This window comes from Mastacembelus armatus, chromosome 17 (assembly GCF_900324485.2).
Source record: "Mastacembelus armatus chromosome 17, fMasArm1.2, whole genome shotgun sequence".
In the NCBI taxonomy this organism is placed as follows: Eukaryota; Metazoa; Chordata; class Actinopteri; order Synbranchiformes; family Mastacembelidae; genus Mastacembelus; species Mastacembelus armatus.
In genome coordinates this window covers 5988578-6004871 of record NC_046649.1, presented here as the reverse complement: position 1 = coordinate 6004871, position 16294 = coordinate 5988578, and the positions used below count along the sequence as shown (strand labels likewise).

Below are 16294 nucleotides of genomic sequence, written 5' to 3'. Positions count from 1 at the left end.
GCTGGAGCACTTACAAGAGACAGATATTAAAAACAATGATCAAATTCACAGAAGCAGCGAATGATATATCAAAAATCAGTCCAAAAACACTGAATCCTACATTGCAATGCAACTCAGTCGTAATTTTCATGCCCATATCTTTCAAACTGTGCTTTTCAATTTGGTAACACAGGTTTTCTGTCAAAACTTTAAAGCCTTAAGCCCAAGATAAGGTTATTTTCTGAAAGATGATTGTCATCTAGAGCCATAGGAGACAGTATGCCAGTGGTGTCAAAGTCCAGTCCTCAGGACTCTCCCTGCTCTGCAGCTTCTGATTGGCTGAACACACTTGACCGAGATAATCAACAGTGAATAGGGCAAGGATAGAAGCAAGGCCGTGGCCTGTGAGGACCATGCTTTGATACCCCAACACAATGCTTTTTTTGTTTACAGGTTGAAACACTTTCTTCATGTAGTGCATGTGTTGAGGGCACCTTTAAACTCCATTTTCTTGTGGCCAAAACTAGCATTTTATAAGAACTTGTGTGCTATGGATTATGCAGTGTCAGTTTTCATCTTGTGCTTTGTAGTGTGTGGTGGTTTGTCTGGGTGTGTGACACTTGCTCCACTGTGGCACCGACAGACCCCGTCAGCACATTCACTGGGGCATGACTGAAGTTGGGAAGTTCCTCCTGGAATACTTTTCACCCTTTTCCTCTTTCATCTCCTCAGTGTCCTCAGCTTCCTCTCTCTCTCTCAGCCTCTCTTTGTATAAGCAAACCTTTTTGATGAACAGAGAAAGAAAAAAAAAAGATTATCCACCCTTCCCCCTCCTCTGCCTTCTCTTTTCCCACCTCTCCCACTCACCACCTGTCTCTTCTTCAGCCTATCTATCTCCCTAAATCTCTCTATATCCCTTCACTTTAACTTGCTATTGTTTTAGTATCCTGTCATCTCCGCTGCTTGCTCCTGTCCTCTTTTCCTCTCTCTCATCTGTGTCAATCACAGGCCTGTCGGTGGGCCCCTTATCCTCTGTGCACGCTCAGGCTTCAATCAATCAGCCAAATTCCATCCATGGCCTTGCAACATTGGAAGTGACAGGTGTCTCCCTGGTTACCATCTTAAAAACAGGCTACAACACCATAATTGTGCATATAAATCTAGTCAGCAAATGATGAAATGCTGTGGACATGATGTATCCAATACTTACATGCAACCAGCTGCAACAGGTTGGACAGGTTTTATGGAATAAGTTATATATAAGAGTCACAGAGCCCATTATAGAGGATGTGAGTCTGGGTTTGGCCATGTGTTATCTCAAATGTTCAGCATGAAGAGGCAATCGGGGTGAATTCAATGACAGAGCTCCTCTCTCCCAGAGGAACTTATCAGTTGGGAGTTTGATGGCCAGGCAATCATTGCCACAGGCACCTTGTTAACAAGCCTGGGGCAGTAGCTGGGATGTAGGGCAGAATATCAACATGCCACTATCACCAACTGAGCAAAATGTACAACTTTTTCTTGATTGGGGGGGGGGGTTCTGTCAAAATCTTAATTTTTGGATAACACCAAAGCAGGTATAAAAATACTTTTATTCTTTGATTCTTTTATCTTTTTCACTTAGAACAGACTTAAGGTATTTCTGTAATATATTGATCTATGTCACAGCCTTTCATTCTGTGCTGTGCACCTTTGAGGAAAGCTATTGTTATGCTATTAGCCTGGGTGCACCGGCCTGTACAGCAGTAAGTGAAGATAATTGGGTGCTCCGGATTGAAGCACAAGGGAGCTCATATTTCCTCATTAGAGTTCTATATAATGTAATCTAGTGAAACTGCTGTTTTCATCCTTGTGGAACCAGCAAGGATCAAGACAGGGATTTCACCCGTAGCTTTTACATACAGCACCACGATGTCAAGTAGAGTAAATAGAGATGATAGGCTACTGCACTTGGCAGCTACAGGGAGCTCTCAGTTCCTAATTAGTTTTAAAAAATGTATAGTTAAAGTATATTCTCAAAAAGTTTATACCGTATATCTCTGCAAGTTCTGTGCATGTTTCCCAGTGAACTGATTAATTAGGGCCATAAATATCTTAATTAATTTCCCCTTTCTGGCCCCATCCCACCTTAAGCTCAAATGATCTTGGGTTGTTAGTATTAGAAGAAGATCCTCACCATCGATTGCAAGCTGTCACTAACTTAACGAGACAGAAAATTTTAATTATGATTCACCTCCCTGCTTGCTGTCTATCTTCATTTTTTTCTCAGTAACCCTCTTGTCGAACAGGCAAGCAGAGAAACGCGCCACCACAGCAGCAGCAGCACGCCCACATCCCCACAACAAACGCAAGCATGCAGTGTGACTTCAATTCCTGTTGACAAAACATCCTCCAGAAAGAGCATTTATTTATTTACTTATGCACATGTAAAAAAAAAAGTCTGTATTCAGAACTCCACATCCATCCACTCTCTTATTCACATTCATGAAGACACACTCAAAAATGTGAATACTCCAAACATCCCTGGACGCACACAGAAATCCTCCTCTTACCACCTCTATCTGCACTGGTAAGAAAAAAAAGACAGAAAGCTCTGGGGATTGCCTCTGTGGATGCAATGAAGTCAAAGAGAAGAAAGGGAGTGTTCTATCACTCGAAGAGGGAAGAGAAAAAGCAGCCAGCCCAACAAAGGCAAGCTTCAGAAGAGAGGTGGGGATGGAGGAAAAACAGAGAAGTTGGGGAGCATGTTTGTGAGAAGAGGATGGGAGGTGGATTGGGCAGAAGGACAGACTCTTCAGAAGACCAGGTAGTTTTTAAGCAGGAAACGCTGTAAAGCAGGTCTGCCCTCGCCCTCAACCTTGGCAGATAAAAGCAGACCCGTCAGTGTATGAGGAGATGAAAAGCTCTGAGAGCTCTGTCTGTTAATGTATGAATACCTTTTTTTTGCCCATGTCCCTGGCCTTATCTCTTGTATCGGCCGTACTGATATAGTGACAGCAGGTTCTAACATCCCTTGAGAAAATACAGTGTGAGCCTATGGACATAAGATAATTCACCTGCGAGTGGACGTCTGTGGAGGATACAAAAACAATAGCAGGTAAAAAACGTGGTGGGGCTGCATGGCTAACAAAAAAAATAAAAACCTTATGAATTTACAGTTTGTGCGGCATGAGAGCAGTGAAATTCAGTCCACTTATCGGTGGCTGTTTGCCTACTGGTGAGATTAAGACTAAAAAAACTGTAGCACAGCAGCAACATGGGGGGCTTTGGATTTGCTTGGCTTTCAGTTAGATCAATGGTTAAATGGTAAGAGTCGGAGGCTTGTAAAACATCCAACAAGAGCACTTCATTTCAGAATACAGCATGTGAACAGAAATATCATGAAAGGAAGCAGCAGCTATTCATTTATCTCTTAGCTTGTGATCTTGGCACTCTATATGTTGCTACACAATAGCAGCTCTGTCACATTAACTTCAGAATATAAGCTTTATGACATTTTTTTAAAACTAGTTTTGAACTAATTAGGTTGAAACTGGTGACTTACTAAATCAGTCTGCGTCATTAAAGAGATATTATTTGTGCAGTTTAAGTTTATGAGTGGAAAACATCAAGCTCTGCAGGGCTTTGTAATTGCAGTGGCTTTTTGTGCAGTGTACATGGAAATCTTCCCATTTTGCATTAAATTGACCATATTCCACACATCTGTTTTACTAGTCACTCTACTGGGTAAGACTACATGTTAGTAAAGTAACCTAAGTCTGCTGATTTAGTTAGCTACCTAGCAGTTATAGGGTGTAAATATCTAGCATCTAATTCTCCATAAGAATTTGTTTGGTGCAGCCAGTTCTATTTTAGGAATGTGTAAATGTTCAATTACTTGTTATAAAAAACATATGTTTAAAATTTAAAAGCACTGGTGCAACCAGCTCCGGCCCTCTTACGTACAGGACATGCAGGCTCCCCTGCAGCTGTTTTATCTTAGGCTACAGTGTATAAACTGTGAGAGGTGCCATAAAGAGTAAATAAATCTTGATGGGAGACAGTCCGGAGAATCACAATGCCAGGAGACGTGCCAGTAGGTCACGGCAGGGACAACATTTGTGGCCCATATTTTACTGCCTTGGCAACGGTTCAAGTAGTTCTCAGCCTGATTTGGCTGGTCGTAAGGTAAAGTGCGGGCTACCAACAGTGACAGTACTGACCCACTGAACGCCTGTGATTTACTGCGAAAGTCTTCCCCTCATTCAGTCTTTTCAAAACTATAAAATATGCATGAACAGCAGAGTGTATGCAGTATTATAAAACAGGCATAACCATGCCAAGCTTCTGTTGTACCTAGTACACAAAAAATACAGACACGTGCCAAGTTACACAAAAATTTACCTAATTTTACATGCATTCTAATGTATGAGATATATCATTGTGTTTTTGACAAGACTCATATACTCACGACAGAATTTTAAATTGTGTGTTCACTCTGACACCCCTCTGTGTTTTGGGTTTTACAGTACATCCACCATGGAGCTACTGATTATCCTCACAGCACTTGGTAATGTTGTAAATTCAAATAAAAATATTTAGTGAGGGACTGTTTTTATGAGATTTGCACTGTAATGTGTGCCTGGTGTGCATTAATTTAGATACAAACAGGAGGCTGACTGAGTGAGGTGACCGGTTACTTCCAGATGGCATCAGCCTGTCGACTAAAGCCTCATTTTCCAGATCAGCAGCATTGACCGTTAGTGCTTTGTTTGAATTTACCACGCAAATGGCTGTTTCCTACATCAAGCCTAAATAATTGTGAATAATTTGCTGGAGGGTAGGAACCCTTCTGTCTAGTCTTGACAGACAGAAAGGAGCACATATTTAACAAATAAATGCATAACTCAGACTTGATGACAAGTAGACTATGATTAGAGTTGTGTCACAAGGGAGAATTAAAAATATATATATTCTTACATAAACAAAAAAATAAATCTGTTGAATGAAGTTTCTCTAAATAAATGATGTTGCTATTTTAGTGAAAAAAGGCACACAGAAGAAAAACATTGTACTGAGATACGCAGATACATTATGTGGGAGACAAGGACTATAAACTCTGCAGAGAGAGCTGCAGCATAGTGAGCGTTATAAAAGTGAGGTGGATTTCTGCTGAGTTGTGGCTTTGAGCTGAAACCCAATTGGATTATTAAATAATATGTATTGTACTGTCTGAACAGCACGCACTGTATGGTTTAATCTCACAGTAAACACTAACTATTATTATTAAGAAAGCCCAGGGTGACTTGGTTCCATACTCTGAAATTAAAGCTTAAAACAAAAACATTTGGAGACTAAAAGAAAATAAAACGTAATCTAAATACTTCTGACTCATTCAGTATCCTAACACACTTAAGGTATTCTTAGTTGAACTGGAATCAAACGTTGTTGGTTTAGACAGCACTAGTGTAGAAGTTCCCACAACTGTGTTGGAGATTTCTTTACTTTTACTCTTTACCTGGAGAGTCTGGAGATTGGTGCTGCCGTTCCAATCTTGTGAAGCCGACCACCTTGTTCTTTACTTACACAGCCTGGAAGTCGTTTTGGGCTCATTATCCCCTTAATTGCATTTCCCTCACCATTATACTAGCAAAATACACTACCGTGTCCTGCTTCAGAGGGAGCAGTAACACAGTCTTTTCCAGCACTGCTCTTACGCAGACGGTTTAAGTACTCGACAAAAGACACTGTAAGCATCAACTTTCAAGACAGGCTTCATTTACTTCTAGTGCAGAAAAGATGGAATTAACCCATTAACTGATCTCTGAAATTTACATTCATTTCAATTTTGTTTGGTTTTTTTTAACCTCACATTATTTTCTTGGTGTTTTATGCCAGTGTATTATGGTTAACCACTGGCCTTAAACTACTTAAATGTCAATAAAACTGAAAAATTGATGGTGGAAAAAATGAGGGTGACCACAAACTTCTGACCTTATACAATAAATACATGTTACCTTAAAACCAAATCTAGGTAAAATAAACGCTGTTGAAGGTTATCTATGTAAAAGTGTGTTTATCAGCTAATTCATCTGATTATGAACACTTAAGTGAAATATGGTAACTTTTGTTATGTATTTAAAAAGTGACATGTCATATTTTGACCACATCTCACATCCTTTGAGAAGCTGAAGGAGCTGACCAGCTTCATGCACAAAGGTCAGGGCATGTTGTTGTGCTGGACAGCTAATCTGGATTGTGCAGATGTCTTTCCAGGTAGGTGCGTAGCCTGCCTTTTCTAAATGATGAGTAGTTACCAAAACCCAATATCAATCCTGTCTCTCTTCCTCTTCTTCCCGATTGCATGTGCAACATCAAAAAGCTATCTGATCCTTTCAACGCTGGCTGACATTTCACCAAACGTCCCCAGGAACAGCAGGTGGACTCCACTTCCTCAACGCTGATGTGAATAGTACATGTAAGTGTGTGTTAGGATGTGTGCAAACGAATGGAAAAGGAGTGTGTTAGAGAAAGTTTGTAAGAAAATTTGCCACTGAATGGGGCTATTTGCTTGAGCTCAATGTCCGCTCACAACTCATCTCTGTGGGACACCAGTGATCATAGATCAGATTAATGAAGCCAGTCCTTTACTGGGAAAGGGGTGCTTTACTGCACAGTACTTGAAGATGTTTTGTCTGTGGTTTAATTCATGACACCCTTTCCCTTTACCTCTTCCGTTTACATTTCAAGGGCGTTCCTTTCAAGAGTCACTGAGAGTGGACAAGAGAATGGTGGAGAGAACAGATTGGAGAGGGACAGCGTCATTTCAGAGATGAATAAACACAACACACCCAAGGTTGTAGGTATGTGATGTATTGCCATAGAGGATATGGCATATTGTAGGATAGCACCAAGGCTACTGGCCAAGAAGCAGAGTGATTGATGGCACTCAGTATTGCACCATAATTTTCCCAATTCTCTTCTCAATTTACAGTTAAGATTTCTTTTATGTTCATCAACCATCCAGGCAGGCGGTGAGTGAAAAGAGGCAAGAGTGAGCAGCAACTTTTAATGGCCATCATGTTTGTGGTAGCACCTGTGGGACGATTCTGGTTGGCATAGATCAAATCTTTCAGCATGGATTTTTGGCATATTTATATTTTATTAAATATTTATATTTGGCACTGTTTATATATATATATATATATATATATATATACATATATATGCCTATATACACACACTTACTTGAGTGAAAGTCAGATTGGCTGCACCCAGTGGTGCTCAGAGACAATTAATGTAATGTCTGTGTGTCAGACGCCCACCTATGGGTGAAAGAGTTTAAATCACCTTGTGGCCCTTCCACTGAGGATGAAGAAGAACAGCACTAAGTGTTGAGCCTCTGTGAACAGAAATGCTGCTGCCCAAATTAAAATCCATACATATCTGCAAGGAATGGTATAATGTTAGAACCTGATATTCAGCTCTATTGTTACAGGGAAGGCAGAGTACAGTATTGTGAAATTTGACCAAACAGCATACGGAAAAGGGTGTGGCCGCCACAGCTTCATGACTACAGTAGCTGCAGTCAGGCTGGCTGTAACAACCAGTAACATCAGGTCCAATGTCTGCACAGCAAATCCACACAGGTGAAGACTGAATTTAAATTCCCATTACAACAAACGTCACTGTGCACTTTTGACGCTTCCTTCTACACTCCCCTAATTACTAAGAATTTACTTGGTAGATAATGCGAAACTTACAGTATGTGATGGGTAACTACTATAATCTGTTTCTGAGAAACAGATGAGACTTTCTTTTACAGTCCAGTTTCAGCTCACTTACCTAGTAAATAGTTGTGTTTTACTTACTATAAATATATCTGAGTTATTACCAACATAATCCAGTTACAACTGAAAGGCACTTAATGGGTAACAATGGAGGTTTCTCTTAGTATTTCATCTGTAGTTACACTGTATTTACCTACTTGTTACAGATGGTAGTTACCCATCACATACTGTAAGTTTCCCTTTATTTACCAAGTAAATTCTTAGTAATTAGGGGAGTGTAGAAGGAAGCGTCAAAAGTGCACAGTGACGTTTGTTGTAATGGGAATTTAAATTCAGTCTTAGGGGACAGTCAAAGAAAGGGTTACCTTTGATTTATTATTTTGAAAACAAATGATGATGTGATTTCTTATGTATTTGCTATTTGCTAAAACATCCTAAAAAAGAGCCTGAGGGTCTAAATGGACATAACATAGTTCATAAATGCTTTAGACTAAATTGTATGAACTTCTGTAAAATACAGTCCACTGTTGAGATTGGTAAGCTGTCAAAGTAACTTCAAAATCCAATATAAAATCATTTTAACAAAAATCTAACAGCTAGAAAATACTGAGTAGAAAAGGGTCTTTGTTATTGCTATGATATTATTTATAACTCACATTTTCCATCATCTGCACATCAGAAACACACCGTCATAAATGCTAATGTATTAGTGTTTACTGTTTGTTCAGCAAGGACAAATGCATGGACAAGATGACATCTTTGCTGCACTCAAACTGAACCAAAGTTTTCCTTTAATACACAACATAAAAGTGATCATCTCACTGTCACATTCCACAAGACTATAATAGTTTATATTTCATTATTTATTTATATTTCATTTTATATTGTTATTTTATTCATAAAATTATGTACAAGTGGGGCTGAAGTTATTGTATCATGCATGATAATCCTACAAAAGTTTTTAGGTCTTATTACTACCTAGTGAGTTTTAATTGGTGCATCTCAGAGTGATAAACATAGTTCATCTGACAGAGTTGACTGCTAATTTCATTAATAATTAGGAAAAGCATACTGGTCTGCTGCAGTTGTAATGTTGTAAGATATAAAAAGTCATGAAGATCAGAAAAAAACTTTACTATATAATAGTCAAGAGTCATCCTCTGGGGAACATGATGTACAGAATGTGATCATTATCCATCCATTCCATGGGCTGTGTACACATCTGGATTAAATACAACAGAAACCCAGCTCTTCTGTTAAAAAACATGGCTCAAATGTGTGAAAACACAAGAAGATCTAGGATATTCTGTTTGGGACCCCTTCTCCATCTAAGCCAGCTTCTATGTCAGAATACACAGTATACCAGTGGCACCGTGGTTAAGAGTTGGGGCCACACAAGTATTCAGTATTTATTCAAATGCATTGGGGATGAACAACAATTAGTCTTTGACTGAACTGGTAACTCATACACATACAGCTTAAGACAAGGAGTCATAAATACACATTTCTTGTACTGACAAGTCACCATCCAAAAAGGTTAAAATACACTGATATATAACATTCATCCATATAGCTCACACACTAAATTGCAATTTTCACTTCTGTCACCCAGTTTCCACTTTATGACTCCTAGAGGCCCGGGGCCCACTCTTGCCAACACGGCTCCACCAAATCAAAAATAGCACACAGTACTTGCCCTATTCAACACTGACTCGTTATCTATGTTTTGTCAGACCCATCTATCCCAAGGATGTTGTTTTGTTGTCCTGCTCCCTTATCATAGCCTGCTGCATTCACACCTCTGCTGCTCTGGCTGAACGTTGTGTGAACGCAGGCCTGGAAGCCTGTACTGTCACAGCTTTTAATCCCTCTCGCTGAAGTCGCTAAACTAAATCACCACCTTATTAGCATATATCTCCCTTCCTACATTTTATGACTTTCATACTTCCTAGGTCTTCTCCTGTTTCTGCACCAGAACTGAGAGCATACCATATATATATATATATATATATATATATATACTTTTTTCAAATGACATCACCACAATCTCAAATTCATTTTGCTGTTGTCTCTATTTGGGTCAGTTTGTTGCTTTATTTTCCAGCAGCTCATGGTGACAGAGCAGATTACGGATGTTTAAGTTGCTATCTCTGGCAGGTTACAACACGGGGCCACCTTGGGTGAGGATTGGATAAAGGATGTGGAAATTAAAACTGAGTGCTTTTGCGCAGATAGTTATTGTGTAAACTCCAGTAAAGCATCTGCAGTACAGGAGCTGTTTCTGTTTCAACTGGGCAATCATCAGTTGAAAGGGCAGTCTCGGCTACGTGGGGGACACAGTTCACTATCCTCGCTTTTTACACTTTGTGGCAACCATGTTTTTACTGGGACCTTCTTTGATGAGAGCTCAAAGTAGTACAAGAAGGCTGGGGGTGTATGCTGAGGGAAGATTTCCAAGCTGCATTTGCTGGTCTCAGTGGTGTGCTGTACAAGATCACAGTTTGGCAGTGTTGTATTTTCTGGGCATTTGTTTCTGCAGGCTGCATTCCTGCTGTGTAAATTTGAGATGTTCTGGCATCACTACAACACCAGGACTATCAATTCTAGGCACACACAGACACACTACAAGATACACAAAAATGGAAATATACTCTCAAACACATCCATCCATCCATTATCTATACCCACTTATTCCTAACCAGGGTCACAGAGATCTGCTGGAGCCTATCCCAGCTCTCTCTGGGTGAAAGGCAGGGGTCCACCCTGGACAGGTCACCAGTCCATCACAGGGCCACATAGAGACAAACAACCTCACACACTCACACTCACTCCTATGGGCAATTTAGAGTCACCAATCAACCTGACATACATGTTTTTGGACTGTGGGAGGAAACCAGAGTACCTGGAGAAAACCCACACAAGCACAGGGAGAACATGCAGACTCCACACAGAAAGGCCCCTGCTGGGTTTCAAACCAGGAACGTTCTTGTTGTGAGGCAACAGTGATAACCACCAAGTGACTGTGCTGTCCTCTCAAACACATATGATTCCTAATTCAAAAAGAGGCAGAGCAGTGAGTCTTTTGTTTCCTTCGTTGGTCACCTTTTTCTTGGAATAGGTGCAGTAATGATCCCACCTCCAGCGTGTAAAGATACATAGGTAGAGGCCGAAGGTTGCCCTCTAATCTATCCCCAGGAAAACACTTTTTCACCCTGCTTCAGAGATGGAGCTAGGAGCTATCAGAAATCGAAGACCGCAGGGGAAGAATCCCCTCCACCCTCCTCCTTTGTCTCTAATATGGAGTGGGGATAGCAGGGGCTGCTGCGTTTAGAAAGGCCCTGTGTTTCTCCCATAAAAACCACATCTATGGCCGTGGAGAAGCTTATACTGTAATCCTGCATGACGGATTGAGTCTGCCACTGCAGCGCTCTCCCTCTCTTTCTTTGCCCCCTTGCTTCCTACAGAAACTTCTGCGGAAGCAGGCGTGTGCTCAAATGTGCAGACGTGGGCATTCGTCAAAGACAATGCAGTGTGCGTGTGTCCAAGCACGTACATTGCCACTTAATGTGTGCATGTATGTTTCTGTGCATTTTGTCCATTCATACCATCACCCCTACCACTGTACAAAATGTACATCGGCCTATAGCTGTGTCTGTTGAAATTTTGCAACAACAGTCAAGACGGAGAATAAATAGATGTCAGTGGCAGGGAATGGAAAATAGGTTTCCCTTCTTGCAAGAGAAAGAACAAAATGTAGAAGATACCGTCACACAGACTTGCACAGTACAAGAGAATAAATCCCACTGGGAAGTTTTGGTGAAAGCAAGTGCTGGAGAGGTATATAGATGACCTGGATTTTGAATCTGCACTCCTGTGGCATGGATTACTGTGCAGTGGTAGAAATGGCCTCTTATATAAAAGACATTTATACACTCATAGATGACTACTATTAGGACCTCTTTGAGCCTGATTTGCTCCTGTTCTTATCTATCCATCCTCTTGTCACTCCAGCTCTTTGAGCCTTCCCTGCACATTGACTTTATGCTGTTTTTTTACATCTCATTCTGGTTTATAATCTCCCTTTCTCTCTTTTCTGCTCTCTGTCTCTCTCTTTGAGTATTAGGCATTCAAAGATCTTTCTGTGGCATGTGGTAGAAGTTATCACCCCATCTCTCTCCCTGCCTCACTCTATCTCTCTAATCTTTCTTAATCTTCCAGCCCAGAGTGAAGTGAGAATTAGTTTCTCACTCTCCCTCATCAATCTCTTGCACCTCCCCTTCTTCTACTTCCCCCTACCACCTTCTTTCTCCTCATGTCTCCCCCCACCCACACTCTCCTCTGGATCATCCTCACAGCTGCTTTCTTAATCATGCTTCTTGCTCAATTTGTTTCCCCTCTTCTCCCTGGTCACTCCTTTCATTCTTCTTCATGTCATCAACAAAACTGTAGAGGTCATTTCTTCTGTGCCCTCACGTTTTTCTCGCTCTCCCTTGCCTTCTCTTCCCATTTCCACCTTTCACTTTTAGATTTTTTTTGTTTCTCGCTTTCTCTTCGAATGTCTCTCGACACTTTTGCAGTCAACACAACCTGTTAACCCTGAGCTGTGTACTCTAATCTACTCACTGGTCTTTATTGGCCCACACTCTGAAGGACACCAGATGTGTAACACCAATCATTTGATACATGAAGACACTTGAATGAGTCACAAACCATGAAAACACTTAGTTAAGGATGCTAAATGTTTGCTACTGAAAACAGCACATACAATACATGTTAGATTTTTTAAAAGCTGCTTTTCATCTTAAACCTTTTCAGGGTTTCTGTTGATGAGTTTTGCTGATCGTGGCGGATGGCACTCAAGACTCCCATCCTTTCAAAGTGCATAAAGCACTTATCGCAACTTTCAACAGTGACAACAGTGTGCACTGTTGGCAGGCTACAGCACCACAGAGAGGAATTAATAAACTGCAACAGTAAAGTCCAGGAGTGGAAACTGTCCCCTTCAGCACATCCAAAAATCTTTTCACCACAACTTCTTCAGGATCAATGTAGCACTTTTAAATCATGTTAGGATTAAAAATACATTATGTACTATTTTGTGTTCTCATTTTCCACCATGCTCAACGCTCTGTGTCAGAGCTATGTGGGGGAAAACACTCGTTTTGGCCAACGCACACCTGATGTTATTTTCAACTTCAAATCCCCAGTGGAACATTTTACTTAAGAGCACAGACTGAACTCAGGGGAAGAACAGCAACAAATCCAATGCATGAGCAATCACAAGTATAATTAGGTGTGGTTTTAAAATCTAAATATGTTGGCTTTTTTTCTCAACGTTGTGCCAATAAAAGTCATTTGTGACTCTAAAAAAGTGCCTCTACTTAATTAGTGAAACACTTTGGCCATAAGTTCTACAAAGGGAAAATAACATCCCTGTGCACTAAATGCTACCCATGTTGATTTAGCACTGCAGAATTTTGCCTTACAAATCTGACTAATGACTGCACTATTACAATCAACAAGAACAAAGGTCACAGTCACTACAAGCCACAAAGTTTCAAAGTGCACCATACACTCATTTTCAACCACTCTTAGATTGGACACACATACAAGAGCAGTGGGCCACACCAGAGTACACTCACATCCATAGTCCCAGTGGACGGAGAGCGACAAATGAATATTAATTCCACTACTTTCATTATCTGAGCAGCATAATCATGATGAATGCTATCCTGTGAGGAGTGAGCCTTCAGCATCGGAAAAACAACAAGCAGTAACACAGGCTGGAAATACTATACATTAAAAATTATTCCAAGTAAACAACAGAAAGCAAGGCTGAAGAAAAATAGCTTTTCAGTCCTGACCTTAATAGTAAAAGTGCTGCTGAAATATCATTCACTGCTGAAGTGTGAGCTGCTGCATTTTAAACAAAAAGGAGCACAGCCGTTCTCGTTGCTTTGAAAGGATGTACATAAGCACAACAGTCCTTTGCACTAAAGGCTAATGTTAGTATGCCAACATGCTGATGTTCAGCAGGTATAATAGAACCTTTACTTTTCAACTTACCAAACTTCATGACAACCCATACATCAAATTGAATTAAATATCAAAAGAGTCAGCCTAAAGCCTTTTTTGGGCAAAAACACAACAGGTAAATGAAGGTTCTAGTTATGGCAAAACAAGTGTTGAAATACACCTACAATAATAAGTTCCTCTTGTAATACATTTACATTAATATTCCAAATCCTGTTTTTGCCATACATTGTCCACAGAGATGTTAATATTGATTCCAAAACAAGCTGTTTCCCAAAAGGCATCTTTTAGTTGCTGTGCATTCAGTCTGTTTGGTAAAGATCATACATAATGTACAAATGAAGAGGAACCTTGAGGAATACAAGAGTGGGGGAGTCAGATTAAGTAAACAAAATGCATTAAAAAGATAGAGCGATGAGGGGAGGAAGTCACATTTATATTCCCAGATCCTCTTCCCTGCCCTTTTTCTAAGGAAAAAAAAAAAAAAAAGTGAGGAAATGAGATGAGTTAAGAAAGGCGATAGATGGATGATAGATGAGAATCAAAGTGAGCTACAACTGATAGAGGCTGATTATAGTGTAGATGAATGCTGGGTCAGGTTGTTGCTTCATCACGAGTGGATTTGCTGGCTGTGTATTAATACAGTACGGCTTGAGGAGTTGGGTTAATTCAGTGCCAGATGAGTGCTTCAACAGCAAGCTGTGGATAGTTTGTGCTGCTGAAATGAAAAGAGAGCTGGGTGCTAGTCATTAGCATGCACGCAACAAAGCATGAGAAATCACATTAATCGCAGGGAATGCTAATGACAGTGATTGGCATAATCACAGCAACACGGGCGGACGGGGTGAGACAACAGGAGGTCAGGCATTTCTCTAGTTATTATTCTTTCATGTTATTCCACCCCTGCTGATGTGGCTCCTCGAAAAATAACGGCAAGTTTGTCTCACATCATACTGATGGAAACTGCGTCACAAGCACAATAATCCTAATGATCAAAAATAGTGTTCTTATTTTGTAATTTGAACAACTCTGTCATCAATTTTGGATGGCGAAACTGACACCATCATGACTAAACACCAAAACATCTCACATCTGCTTCCTAACTGGCACCTTTCTTCAGTTCTCCTCATTTATGTAAGGACCGGATTGTAAACAACCTTTTCTATCCATGTGTGTGCATTTATGTGTGTAGGCATGAATGGTGTGTGTGATTGCTAACAGCTACTGCAATAACAAATGGGCTGCAGGTTGCATTCCCAATGGTATGGTGGAGCTATATCCACAATCAAGGCAATTAACCTGTATACGTCTTCTGGGATCTCCAGCTGTGGGGGAGACTGAGTTTAACGCTGTAACCTACCAAAGTCTGGCTGGTAGAGGGCATCTGTTCGACAAATCAGCAAAGCTACAGTATGTAATCACGTTTCACACCACGCTAATCACTTCAGCCTAATTTATCGCTGCTCTGAAAACAATCTTATGCGCTATTAAGGGAGAGCAGACAAGGAGAAGGAGGGGAAATGAAGAGACAGAGGAAGAAAAAGCTGGGAGAGGGTAGACAGAGAGAGGTAAAGAGGGAAAATGGAGAAAGCAACATTGTGAAAATGTCCAAAAGGCTCTGATTTGTCTAAAGCTCACTAATTCAATCTTGGAAATCCGATGGAGTGACTGAGCCATCCCTCTTGCCCTCTTCCTTCCTCCTCCTCCTCCTTCCCACCCAGGGCTCATCTTCACCATTTGAGAGCAGAGCTCTCAAAGTCCCTAATCCGGCTTCTGATAGCAACACCCTGCAAGGAGGGAGACATCAACACCATACAGGGGTGGGGAGAGAGCAACTTGAGTGGCAGAAAATGGAAGGCTGCAAAACAGAGGGGAAAGAAGGCAGATAGAAATGGTGAGGGAGAACAGGGGATTGTGTGTCAATTGAACTCAGTGTGTTGGTCGCATCAAATTCCTCTTTAATTAAAAGTCCAAATCCTCCTCACTTTAAAGCCCCTACTTTATAATTAACGCTGTGATCTTTCCCCCCCCACCACACTGTCGAAAAGAAAAACAATTAAAACTTTTGCAATTTTTACTTCAAAATCCATTAATTAAAAATCGCCAATGAACAATGGTGCAATATTAAAGCAGACCCCGACTTTGCTCATTAGCCGTTGGTTAATTGATCCTAACGGCAATGTTTACCAAAGGGATGCTAAAGACAAAACATTATCATTTTACCTCGCCTAATTGCAGACTTTGAAGGAAGGGGCCAAAAGGGAATTTCTGAATGTTTGAGATCATGGGAAAAGTGGATTTCAGAGGCTCTTCTGTGGTGTTGTCTCTCTGGGTTTGCAGTCATTTTATAGTACTTGTAAAAGGTTATGGATATTCAATATTACATACCTAAACTATTTAGCTAGAGAACTAAACACGGTGGATATAGAGCACCAGAAGCAGGAGATACTGTAATTTCTGATGGCCCGATATCGACGTGGTGGAGTCACTTGTACCCACCCTCCACTCAGACT

At 40.6% G+C, this 16294-nt stretch overlaps 1 protein-coding gene across 1 annotated transcript in view; it reads right to left on the bottom strand.

Annotated features, from left to right (window-relative positions):
* cdh24b (cadherin 24, type 2b) overlaps positions 1 to 16294 on the bottom strand; it is a 123307-nt gene that overhangs the window by 77288 nt on the left and 29725 nt on the right. The window lies entirely within an intron of this gene.